We start from the raw sequence: 13,841 nt of genomic DNA on the forward strand, positions 1-13,841 counted from the left end.
ATCTGTTTTGCGGGAGTTTTTGATCTGAGCTTAGATTTGTGTCAGCCCTTCGGGTCTGCTTTACCTAAACATGGTCCCCACAACGAGCCCGCGATGAGAGGAATATGACGAGCGCCTCATGAGCTAACGGTTTATGCAACGTAATGCAGCTACGTAACATATGCGCTTCATTTCTATATAATACTGAGATATATATCCTGAGTATATATGTCTCGTTCTCCACACGTATACAGGGTGTTCCGCAGCGGTTGACTCGCACTACTTTAACGAGGATTTATTTCTATGAATGAGCCCGAGTCGATTCTTCTTCGACCTTTCTCTCGTAACTTTTTCTCTTTATTCCTTTGATGATCATGACTCGAATAAAACAAGATCGAGTATCCTGCTGAACGAACCGCCTATTAAGGTGTCAATTAAAACACTAAAAATCCGAGTCGGGTCTCCACAAACCTTGAAGATCGAAGACTCTTCGACTTTCTATTAACGACAGCATCTGTTTGTCACCGAGATCGATAATTGCCGCGTGAACATGCGATTAAAGTACACCAGGTACGTGGGGACGAAGGGATGTCGAGGATCATGAGAACATAACTCTCGCGGAAAAGACTCAAGGCGACCTCATCTCTATGTTAATCTTCCCTCCGCCTCACGAAAACTCCCCGCACCCTTGGCTCGAGGCGTTCCTACGGAGAAGGACCGGTGAATGCGTCTTCCACCTTCTCCCTCTCCTTCGTTCGCGCGGCTCGTTTGCGGCCTCGAGGCTAGCCGGTTAGCCCGGCTTCAACCTGGTGGACCACACCGACGTGAACGACTCCGCGATATTTGTTTGCGCGACTGGAAATAGGATACGCGCCGAGTGGCGAGAGCCGTGATCGGTAACGTGGGCGACAGAAAACGGGGGGGAACGGACAGAAAAATTGTTTCAGCTTCTACGTTGTGCTCTCTGGCTCGCTTTCCATCCATCACGGACGATGTTGATTCTTCGTCGCATCGAACAATATTGATCCGATATCTTTTCGCGATTGTTTTAATTACCAGGAAAATTATTTTGTTGAAAATTAAAAACGAAACATACCGGAACGAAAATTCTTTGCCGGAGATTGAAGAAGTCTATGTAATCAATGTGAAAGTATTTCTGTAAACGTAATCGTTCTTTTTAAGAATTCAAATTCGTCGCTTTGTAATTAAAATTTTCGTCAGAGAATTCCATGATCGCTCGTTCCTGGCAAATAACGCGCGAGGACGCCGTGTACGCGATATAAAAGAAGCGTTAGGTCGAAGAGACGTCTCTGCGAAAACGGTCGTAAATATCAATAAATGTCCGCGCGTAAGGGGAGAGGGAGGAAGAAAACTTTCGGCCGTCGTTCACGATCGTCGGAATTAAAACGTGTGCGGCGCCAGCGCCGCGCATCTTTATGCGGCCCGCTTGCGCTCATATTATTTACGGCGAGGATTTTCCCCGGGACGCGCGCGTGCGTTACGCGCGGAAATTATGGCACGTAGGTGTCCGCCCGTCCTCCCGATGCCCCCGCAGATTTACGGACCGTTAAACACGACGAATTTACGCGCGCCGTCTTTTCACGACGCTGTTCGGCATCACACGGCTGACTTTATTATTATATGTTTCGCGCCTACGCCAATGAACCGCGTTTAAATGCTCGGGATTATTCGCGAAGTGCGTGTCGGATATCGAATACGGGATCTTTTACGAGATAGAGGTGAAACTTCGAGAGGATTTTAATTTGTAACCAAAGTTTTTCCTCGCGGAGGTTTCAATTGACGTCACGAAATTAAGTAGAAAAAAAAAACTAGCTGTAAAATGTTGAAAAATAACATGTAAAATGATCAGAGTCTTTTTAAAATTAATGGCAAGCCTTATGGAAGAGATACTGACGTCATTTCGAGTGATTCTATATACATCGGGGAAGAAAGAAATATGATATTCAGGATATTGATCGATGTATTTTACGAGCCACTCTATATGAATCTTAACCTTAGAGCTTCGAGGTGCTATCGGAAGGTCAATGATAGCGCGGGGTCGGGAAGAAACGGGAAGAGGGAGGGGTCAGGAAAGCTCAGCGCGATATGAGATATGAAATTATTTACAAGCCTGGCCAATAAGCTATCAGAAAGCTATTAAAAGTTTTCGCGATCTAGAAATAACGTCCGCACCCGGCGGGGTTCTTCCCCCGGGAATGATTCACCCCTCTACCTCCCGGTATCGTCTTCGCGGCGCGGGAGGGATGCGTGCTGTCTGAACGGCTCTTTTTCCCACTATTTCCAAGCGCTTTTCTTCTGGCCGCACATCACCGCCGCCGCGAAGAAGAAGCATTTCCGGCGTCCAGCATTGAAACGCATTCGACGGAAACCATCGCCGCCGCGGCCGGCGAAGATCCTTCGTCTTCTTCATTTTCTTTCTCGCGCAGCCATCTCGACGGACAATTTCTCTTTTCAGCAACAAGCGCTTCGCAGTGTCGGTGGATTGTCTAAATCAGAGGTTCTCAACCGGCACGAAATGGAAAGGATAAGATCATGAGGCAGGATTTCGTCGGATTTGTCAATCAAATAACACTTAACCTCATGATCTCATTTTGCGGACTTATTAGACTCTGAAATACTAGTGATTATCCATTTTGTTCGTTTGGATTTAAATTCAGCTCCTTTTATTTCGACGATGCTCTGTATGTTACGTATTCAAACGTATCTATTAATTTCTATTTCATTCATTTGTTATAATTTGTAAAATTTTAGCACAACATGGGACGGTGAGAATTTTTTCGCTCTTTTTAAAGCTAAAATAGTTCAGATTACTGTCGTTGCTGAATTCTAAAACTTGGTTTCGGAATTATCGAAATATCAAATTCCGCATAAATCGAAATTCGGAAACCGGAATTGCAAAATTGTCTATTATTCTTTTTTTTTACATAGAAATTGCTTCTCGTTTCCGTCGTTATCAGTTCAGCCCATTTTGTTTTCCACAATAGCGTCGTTTGCCCATTCTGTCGAAAGCGATTATTAACTCACTCTCTTGTTTCCCTCCGTCGAATATTTATTTTTTCCGTCGCGATCATTTTTTTTTTTTTTTGGGAAGAATTAAAATTTAGCGCAAAGACTACCTCGCGAAAAAAAGTGCACTTGAAAAATGATGCGAATAAAGGTTTAATGTCTGCAATTATTTACGTCGCTGGTAAAACGTGTTGCCGGGTTTTGTATCTTTCATGTGGAACGAGAAATAGCACGTAGCGTTGTCGAATGGTCGGCCATTCAGATTCAAATTTCGATAGGTCGTTCGAAGCACCACCGATTCATATTTGATCCGGCCCGACTTTCACGGGCATCTGGGCGAAACAATGTGAAATCGAGAGGGTTGTTGTTCGTAACGGTAAACAAAAATCCGATTTTGAAAGAGTAAACTTTCAAAAAGGGAACAAAAAGATTATCAAAAAAATTCTACAATTTTTTAAACTGCATAATCTGAATGCAGGTTCTAATCGAACTCTTTTGTTATGATTTCTAGTCATTTTCTTTATTTTTTTCTGGTTACTTTGTAAGCTATTAGATTTGTAAAGAAAATATTGAATTAGATATAAAAAAAATTAATTAACTAATTGATTAAAAATCCCCTTTCATTTTCCTAGTAAGACTAAAGCTTCGCGTGACACGCGAGTGATGTTCATAGTGTAACGACTAATTTCGTGCAGAGAATACTCGAGAAATTTTTTGACAATTTTATCGGATCATCCCTTTACGAGGGCGTCGATACCCCCGTCACAGACCCCACAATTATTGGCCGGAGAGTTCGAAGGACGAATAGGGACAACCTGTTTCGGTCGAAGGTCTCGCGAAAGTGCGAAAACAAAGTTGGCACCCTCGTCGTTATCGAAATTCCACGAGCGATATCTCAATCTCTTATATATGTCTCCCCTGCAGACTATTTCGCTCACGTGATGTGTATTAATTCCCGTTCTCGCCTCCAACATTTTATTGGGAAAAGGGACGAAACCGAAAAACGTATCACGATTCCAATAAGTGCGATTATGAAACTTGTGAGAATCAATTATCAAAATTCTTAAATTAAGAAGTAAATTAAATTCCCTACAACACCCGGTGTCTCGTATAGTTAGAAGTAGTCATTAAACACGTATGACGACGCTGTCGCCGTTAGTAACGACCACGGCGGATCGCGAGTCACCCTCTCTCGCCAAGGCGAGAGATCTTTCGATCGAGTTGCTCTCCGCCCTCCCCCACGCGTTGGTTACAAGTTACGAACTCCTCCCGGAGATCATTTAATTCGAGCCGCCGCCGCGCCGGCGGTGTCGAAAGGGAAGGTAACGGGATACCTAAAACTCCGTCACCCTCCAAGACGCCGGCAAGCCACCCTCGTAAGTTCTTCCACCACCGTCGTCTCTCTTCTTACTTTTACTCCCCCTCCCCTACCTGCGAGAGTCCACGGGGAGAGCTTTTGCACGCACCCGTGTCTCGAGTTTCTCACCGGTGTGCTTTATTAAGCCGGAGCCTCTCCCCTTAATGGAAACGATTTCGGCAAGCTTGCATGCTACGCTAACAGGGTGGCGACCGCGCCGCTGAGGGATGCCAGGGACACCGACGTGATCCCGGCGAAGGCAATCTTGGTCTTTGCTAATCTCAGCACGCCTCAACGGGCGCTAGTAACCCTGCAGTGATTTCGTGGCTACATAAATAATGAAGACATTCTGGGGGGGTTTCGCCTAAAGTTTCAGAGTTTCGCGTAAAGAGTGTAACAAGTGTAAAATTGCAGGTAAAACGACGCTTTTCAGTTACCTCTACTATGAGAATCTTTCTCGCTATCTATGTGTAAGAATTCCTTTACCTATCTCTTCGAGGTTTTTTAAAGTCTGCAATTTCGGGTCGTGTAAGGTCAGGTATCCCATACATATAAGAAAAAAGGAATTAAATGTGTTTGCACGTTAATTTATAGCGCGAGATTGTGAATTTACAGCGTATTAAAATAACGCATTCGCGCGCATGCAGTCGCAATTTCAATTATTTTCCTGCCACCGAGACTTGTGAAAGCGCGATCTTATCTAAAAATTCCACGGGACAGTAAGGGATAATTTAAGTGACCAACAATTGCATCGTTTATCCCGCACTTTCGGCACGGCATATCGCGATAATAAGCGCGTCGAGCGGTGTTCGCGAATACGCGAGGTCGCGCGACGGGGAACTTTTATCGCGCGCGACATCGCATTAACGCGCGCTCGTATCGGAACTTTCGGCTACCCGAAATGCGTTTCGCCGTTCGTAGGAGTCGTCCGTTATCCGCGGACTTTCTCTCTCTCTCCCTGTCCCGGTCGTAAAAGTACATCCTCTATACGGTCGGAAGGAAAGGGGAGGAAGGCGGACGACTGCAGCGCCGGACCGGGGACACTAATCGCGATGGGCTTAACGAGTGATAAAGCTCGAGCTCGTATGTCCATCGGGGTAAACGTTCCCGCTGGTTTCCGCCCGTCGTAAACTCGGTTTAAGTGGAGGAATCACTACGACGAGGAAGTCCGCGACGTTGCGCAGGAACGAAACGACGCGGAACTATTCGCCAATTCCCAACTAAAAACTGGTCGTTCTATATTCGCGTCTGCGCAGCGAGGAAGGCGCGATAAGTACATAAATATTCTAGATAATCGAGAGAAAATTTGCGAGAGCGGCGAAGCGAAAGTGTAATCGGTCTGACAACGCGACGTGTATATAAGAATTATTAAATTTTATTTTTATCTCTCATTTCTCACTTGGTTGATTACTTTATTCAATTATTTTTATTCCTTCCCCATTAGAACTTATGTACAACTAATAAAATTCGTTCATTACTTGAGTTCTGATTCTAATAATAATCTTGCATCGATAAGATATACAGTTTTCAAAGTTACACGAATGATTGTAGACTTAAAAGATCGTACATAAGAGATAAAATAAGATAGCGCGAGAAAGAGTTATATTCTCCTCTATCGTCGTATTTCACGTGCCGGTTGGAAGACTAGATCATTCTTGATATAGTCCTGTTCGGCTACGGTATACGGTGTATAAATGCAGAAATAGCTGGCATGAAATTCGCAGTGAATTACGCGGTATAGCGAATATACGGGAAATTTCAGCAATTTCGTCCGTACGAACATTAATCCGAGCAGACGTGAATTAGCAGAACCTTAACACGATATACCGGGTGTACCAGAAAATATTGGATTCGTAGTTAGTTAAAGTGATGATCAAGTAATTCTTCGTTTTAATCTTTATTTTACGTCTTTGACAAAAAATAATACATTGTGCAACTGTCTGAATAAACAATATATTATGCTAAAAAATATCGGTCAATAAACAGTTTTTATTTACAATAAATAATTCCTTTAGAAATTTTCAAAATAATTTATAAAAATTTATGAGATATAAAATTGAAGAAGGTTTTTCCGCGTCCTCTTGAAGCGCAAAGAGAAATGCATCTTTGTGCATCGACTTGTGTCTCCACCTCGTGCCGATTCGCTACACTTTCGTTTCATCTGCCACGTGAAGAGTTCTCTCAATTTTTTTACCAATCAATGCATTCCTCCCTTTTTCTCTCTCTCCCTTTCACGATATAAATACTTTGCATAAAAATATCGAAACGTCCCCGCAATATTATAGATAATTTTTTCACTCTAAAAACAAACAAAAATATAATAAATTAATATTTTTATGCAATTTTGATTTTATTTTTTCACGAAACATTTTCAAGCTTATAACAATAGCAAGTGAAATAACCCATTTTAAGCAATTTTAGTTTGTACAGAATTATAAACAGAATTATATTACAGCGAATTTTTTCGATAAGTTTGCATATAGGTTTTTTCGATTTTTTTTTTAGAAAAATAAAAGCTGAAATTCCAATACATGCCCTCAGCAGCTTTTTCGTTATGTACAAATTTTATTCTGATCATTTAACTAAACATTATCTGTCGTTTACATCACTAGTTTTATACGATGATGAAACAAATATAAAGTCGAGCCATCGCAAGCTATACTCAGTTGTATAGTTTATAACTAAAGCCATTCATACTATTTCGCGACTTGAATATAAAATAACGTCGCGTGTGATTAGATTTCTATCATCGGTTGAGATTGATTATTATAAATACTAAATTATGGAAGCATATTCTTTTTAGTAAAATTAACAATTAGAATATATTGAGAATAAATGAGAAATACACTTTATTCATTTACTTAAAAACTTCCTCTTTAAAATTATATTATTTTTATGTTAATTATCCATAAATTGCGTTACTTTAATACTAAGAAATGTTGAAAATTCAAATTTAAAACAAAATATTCAAATAACACAATCATATTATGTTAAATTAACGACGGACGCGTTAAAAATTCAACACAAGAATTTTAACAAGAACCAGTTTTAAATTAATGTTTGCAATTTTGTAAAAATGTTTTCTACTGTGTACGAATGTGTCGGAATCATGCTAAGGAAAATACTACAATAGACGAATATCTCGTCCGGCAAAAATTCGTTTAGCGTCTTTAGCTTAAGGGCAACCCCGTCGGACGTACTTTCGCCAACGCGCGCCGTTTCTCCGAGGGATTTTCCCGTGGAGTAATGACCGAGCGATATGCGGGAACGACGTTGTTTTCAATCCGCTCGTTGGCCGTCAGGAGCTATCCTGGATGATTCCGGCGTCGTTGGCTAAATCGCTTTTGGCACCGAGCGTCGAGCACAGAGAGGATAGTAATTTTCTACACGAGAACCTGCACTCTATCTCTACGAGAACACCGGGCTCGATATCACGTTCGGGAAGGGGAGGGGAGAAGGAGGACTAAAATAAAGTAAGGGAGGCCGCGAACATGGAGGCCGCGGGACATGCTCGCATTTTTGCCCATGGGCACCGCCATAACTGTCCCTAATAACTGTCAGCCGCAGTCGCACTTATAAACTCCCGGATCCGGGATTCCGCCTCCGCCGTCGCGACGAGATTAATCCCCGAGCTCACCCAGCCTCCCGCCCGGCCGAGTACGTTTGCGTCGTAACTCTCTTTAATCCAAGAATAGAGTTCGCGGTGGGGAAAAGTGCGCCATTTCTTTCTGTATCGTTATAGAGAAGAAAGATCCGGGCTCGACGAGGTGCGAACTCGGCTAACTAACTTCCGTTCGTGACGTTATTAATTCTTGAGGTCTGGCTAGATCGCGATTCAACTTTCCTCTTCGGAAGAGAGAGAGAGAGAGAGAGAGAGAAAAAAAGAGAGGGAACGAAAATCATATCGATGTAACGTTCACTGTCATTTTGCCGCGCAAAAGTAATTTTCCATGTCTATCCTTTCGCGAAACTTACGATTACTTCCATCGAATTCTCGCCACCTGATGTTCGTCCATTTCTCTCTCCGCTTTTCTGTCTCTTTTTTTACTCGTCAGATCATACCAGTATTCTCTACGCCTCTACCTTTTTCTTCCTAGTGTCTGGCGCGGTATTGGATGCGGACGTAGAGCTATCGTGTTACGTTTACCGCGAAAAAATTCCGGTCTCGCCGATTCGATCAACCTGCCGCGAGGAAGATGCGCCACACGAAACGTCAAAAAAAAAAAAAGTTATCACGGAATCCTGCGAGAATCGTATGTCATTTACACGAATAAAAATAGAAGTAATTCACGGGGAATAAACAAACATTTCGGACATCATAGAGATCGAGGAAGGAAAACACTTTTTTGTTATAAATAACGTCTTTTTTTGTTATAAATAATTGTCTTATTAAGTTAATACATTTTCTATAGTTCTTCAATAAACCTTTTTCAGGATTTTTAAACGCTTTGTTGATATTTATGGTAATTTATGGATACAAACAACGTTTTTAATTTTATTTCGACGGAAAATATTTTATCGAAAATTTTATTTAATATGCTCTACTTAATTCTGCGCATTTTAAAAAAGTTCGTTTTAATTCGACAATATAATATTTGCTTATTCTGCATACCTTATTGTGGAGCTCGCAGAAAAGAAATTCCTGTCACCTGGAACGTACTCAGGAAAGTAACAACCATTCGGTACTTGATTCGATTGAAGTTGTAACGTTCGTGAAGATTTTCGCGGATTTCGAGCACGCCGCATATGATACTTGGGAAACTCGCGTCGAGACGTAAAATTCAGCCTGGGCTGCACTCGAGGAAATAACAAGAAGTCGCGTTTTGACTCGATCGAAGACGTAACTCGTGTAAAGCGCTCTTCGAAGCTCTTCACACATATATTACAGGAACGCTGAATTTTTTCGATGAATAGAGTTCGAAACGCTTGCAAAATAATAATAAATTAGGATGTCAACCGGCGGAGAACTATATTTCTAAAGTAAAAATATAGTTGCCCATTTAAGGCAGACAAAGAAAACTGAAGCGGAACTAATTCACCAGGAAGATTCCTGTCACTCAATGGGCTTCGGAAAAACAAGAGGCATTTACGACGTAAGTCGAGCGTAACGTACAATTGTCATCGTTTTCGGAAAGGCTACTGTGTGAGGCTATGCCTGAACACATCGATGAGGTAAAAGTGTCCTTGTCGCCCCAAACGCATTTCAGAAAATAACAAGAAGTCAGGCGATTGGTCGAAGCTCGCTCGAAGGCGGAACGCGGCGCAGAATGCTGCGCGAAGTCAACGGGAAAAAATCTGTATGGTGGAGAATGCACTCTCGTAGAATTAGCAGAAGGTAGGGGGGGGGGGAAGGGCAGAGAATTGGACGTCGGTTCGTACTAGACGCGAGTAACACGCACGATGTAACCATGTAACACGCGGCATGCAAAAAAAATGACGATCTCTCTTTACGAAATCGTAAAGTGTACTCCGCGTGAATTGACGATAAGATTTTCCCGCGACTTTATTGAATTTTCCAGAGCGGCAAGAGCGACGCCCCCACCCCCGATTCTAAATTCCGCCCGACCGTCGCAAGATGCCCTAGGACGCGCAGTCGATGAAAAGTGCAAGTACATGTGAGAGTCGCGACCACGATGCGTTAAAGCTCCCCGATTCGCCGATGTTCCTGGCAGCTCGAGCCGCAGTAAAATTTTATCGTCCGCCTCGGCTTTCCCTCGAGAAAAGCACGCCTTCCCGAAACAGCGAGTTAGGAATCCGCGATTTTTATTCCGCAGCGTCAACTGAACTGAGAGGACAGGTGTCTGGAAATTATTTTTTTTTTCTAAGCAATAATTTTCGTTGCCATTAAGCGTAACATTTGATCGAATTACTATTTAAATCAATTTAAATGTTGCATGTAATGAAAAATACGCGAGAAAAAAAGTATTAAAATATCTCTACAATGAAAAACTACAAATTTATATTCGCTGTGTTTATTATTACATATGATATTATATAATAACAGAAAACATTTTGTTAAAGCAGGTCTTTGTTGAATTGTTATCATATTGTGATCATGTTATTAAAAAATTTCACGTAAAATTAATATTCAACATTTATTAAAGTTAAAATAACATAATTTTTAAATAAATAACATAAAAATAATGTGTTTTAAAACATAAATTTTAAGATTTGAATATAAATGAATATAAAATGAACGTGTCGACAAATCATAAATGTTAATTTTACCGGAGAAATATGTTTTACGTTCTGTAAAAATTGTATAAAAATGTTACATTTTTTGCATTTCAAAATTTATGTTACGCTTTTATATACATGTTATGTTAAATTAATACAAAAATTTGAATTGACCATTTCGAGCATATAATATAAATTTATCACAAAAGTTTTTCCAACCGTGTACCATAAGGATAAAAAATGAAAATTAAAAACTTTGAAAAAAAAATCCACGACTATTTTCATTAGTTTAGTTAGTTTTTCTCTCGTCATGTCGTTCTAAATGCTTTGTGTTATGAATTCCGGAGGCACGCATGGTTTCGATCTAAATCATTAAGATTATCGATAAAGGAAAGCTCGTTGCTTCTCCACCAGGAGGATCTCGAAAGCGCGAAATGTCGCAAATCCGCGATCGATCGTGCGATAATCCACGCGGAACGGGTCACTCATCCGCGCGAGGTGAGGCCCCTCGCGATGGAAATCGTCGCTCGTCGAGATGCTTTTAGGAGCGGATTCGAGGTAATCCTCTTTGCGCCGGGTTGTGTGCACGAAAAAGGAAGACAGCAACGATGGTGGAGGGAGAAAAAAAAATGGAGCGCGTTCTTCACGCTCCGAAACTCGCCACGTGACGCGCGCGTAATTCGCACTCGCGAGAGGACATTTTAAATTCCTTTTTTCCCTCTTTTATCTAAAAAAAAAAAAAGAAGAGCTTTTTCTGCCCAAAACCGCGTGTCCTCGACGAAAACGAGCCTGCACGCAATTACGAACGTTCGTTTCCGGATACCTTTATCCCGAGAATCGCAGGCTATACGCTGCCCTTCCGAAAGTTTCAGTCTCGCATTTTGTTTGAACGGATTGGCCGCCATCGTAGCGTTAACACACACGCGTAATCTCTTTTTTTTTTCGTTCTCTCTCGTTGTCATTCGAATTTATGTTTAAACTGTTCGTTATACCGCTATTAAAAATTCGTATTTTATCGAGTACCGGGAGTGATTAGTTTTCGACGTGGCAACCCTGGGCTTCTCATATGTACGGGTGCACTTAAAAAAATTTTCAGATAATCTTTCTCTCATCAACATTATTCACAATCGGTACCCAAAAGACAAGACATTCTTCTAGTTGGTCGGGTCGTATCCTCTCGAGTGAGCTACCTGTGAGCTGTTCCATTTTCCCTCACACGATTGTCATTTATGTCGACGGGCTGATCGCTATCGAGAGTCAGATATGTTTCACTTTCGAGATAAGCCGCAGGTATTAACCGTGGCTTCTTTTTAGTTTTCCTCCGGGTTTTCCAAGCAGCAGTAACGACGACGACGACAATGACACAAACGTGCGCCGCTTACCTTAGAAATCCGGCTGCGACGACTGCGGTGACGGGGGTCGACGATTCGCTACGAGCGCATCTCCGCCGCGGACGACTTTCCGTGTGGCTTTCGATCCCGCGACACTTTTCCGCCGCGACAACCCGCCGCTGATACACAATCAGCTGATAACACCAACGGCAGCACAGATCGCGGGAGAAAATCGCACGGCACTTCACTCGATCGCGATACTCCACACTCGCGATCGAGTCTCACACGTGGAACCGTTGCTGCCGACGAGGTTGACGACGAATCTCCGTGGACGTGGGTACGGCGTGGAGACGCGGAAGGCCGCATGCGGCAGCCATATGCAGGTTTCCGTGGAAGGTGATTCCGTCCCAGACAGTGTCGCGAGACAGTCGCTCTTCAAGCTACGGCACAAAGGGCCGTGCGTCTGGTCGTCTCGTCAGCCTCCCTTCGTCGTCGCGAAGGGCAGCAGTCGCCAACTCCGCGGTGCTGGCCGCCGAGGTCAGTAAACCCCGACCGGCGGCGACGAAGCGTCGGCTGCAGTTTCTCGCTCGCCGCGCGGGAAAATTGTGCGGGTTTCACTTGCGACTCGACCGTTTTCTCTCACCCTGAGAGGAGAGCCGCGTTATCGCGATGTCGTTGAAGGCACCGGATGAAAAAACCGTAATTTTCACTCGCGAGCTTTCGCACGCGGAACACCCTGTCGCTCTTGCTCCGGAGAATTCGGAAGATCCGATCCCGAAGCGAAAGTTGTAGAGTCGAAATTGACGTAATTCGCCGGATTGTCGAGAAGGGAGAAGGGGGGAGGGAGAGGGGACGAGCGGAAAGAGCAACTTCCTCCTTTTGTCGCGCCGACAAAATCCAGCCGGAGGGGTGAGATTTCGAATTTCCAGGCTTCCACCTGAAGAAAGGGGAATATCGGCGGGTTGCGTCGTATCTCGCGGAAGTCTGGTCGGAAGGGAGATCCGTTCACTCGCGATCATGAATTTTCGCACTCGATCGGCGAGACACCACCTTCTTCCTCCTCGGCTCTCTCTCGCCCGCGTATCACCGCACTTAATTTCCTCTCTCACTCAATTTTCACGCTCACCTCGACGCTCTTTCCTTTTGCGCCGCACGAAATTTCCTCCCCCAGCGAAGCTCCCGGCTCCCGATTCTCACTCACTATAGATCTAATACGAGGAATATTAAAGACGTTGCCCGCTTATCTCACCGCGTTTCACTCCAATTGCGCAGAGTCGGTCGCCTCGAAACTCCACTCGCGATTCAAGACGGTTTTTCTCGCGGAGCGCGCGCGACGCTCTAATTCTCACTCCTAGATTCTAGAGCTCATCGTTGTTGCCCAACGTTAGGCGCTCACTCGCACCACACACTTTCTCCCTTCCTATCCCTCGTCGGAAACGACCGTCGCTTCATGGCCGCGCGCGGCACACTGTTGCTCCGTACGATCGTCCGCCGCTTCGAGCTCGGCCGCTCGCTCCCACCAAGCTCTCTCTCACCCTACCCAGCAAACCGTCATCCCACCACCACCACCACTGTACCGCTGCGTTGGCGATCCCCTCCTCCCCGCGCGCGCGCTCCCTTTTTCAGAGAGTCGACCGACTCTTCTCCTTTCTTCGAGTGCGTGTGGCGGACTCCTTTCACGAGGGTGCCGAACACAAAACCCACGGGAGGGCGAAAAGGATACAGGGCGCGGGGAACGGGCGACAACGCTTCGTCCTCCCGACGCACACGTACACGGGGAGCGGGGAGGACGGGAAGGGACGGGGGAGGGAGGAGGGGGGGATAGGGAAGAAACGAGGGGTTGGGGAGCTCGAATTTGTACGCTGCTCCGAGAGTCGTCCTCTCGGGTTTCGGGCTCTAGGAAGACCCGTTGTTATCCCGACGATTTCTTGATTGTTGATTTTGGCTTATACAGAAAATATTTACCAACT

The 13,841-nt window shown here is 44.0% G+C and overlaps 1 protein-coding gene across 9 annotated transcripts in view; it reads right to left on the reverse strand.

The window, feature by feature from the left end:
• Positions 1–13,841, reverse strand: part of LOC105832186 — a 546,626-nt gene that overhangs the window by 92,189 nt on the left and 440,596 nt on the right. The window contains exon 1 of one of the 9 annotated variants that reach the window (XM_036293148.1): positions 11,923–12,142. The exons of the other annotated variants lie outside the window; for them this stretch is intronic. The gene's annotated coding sequence lies outside the window, so the exon portion shown is untranslated. Of the gene's footprint in view, positions 1–11,922; positions 12,143–13,841 lie in introns of those variants that run through there. 9 annotated transcript variants of the gene reach the window in all.

Source organism: Monomorium pharaonis, chromosome 1 (assembly GCF_013373865.1).
Source record: "Monomorium pharaonis isolate MP-MQ-018 chromosome 1, ASM1337386v2, whole genome shotgun sequence".
NCBI lineage: Eukaryota > Metazoa > Arthropoda > Insecta > Hymenoptera > Formicidae > Monomorium > Monomorium pharaonis.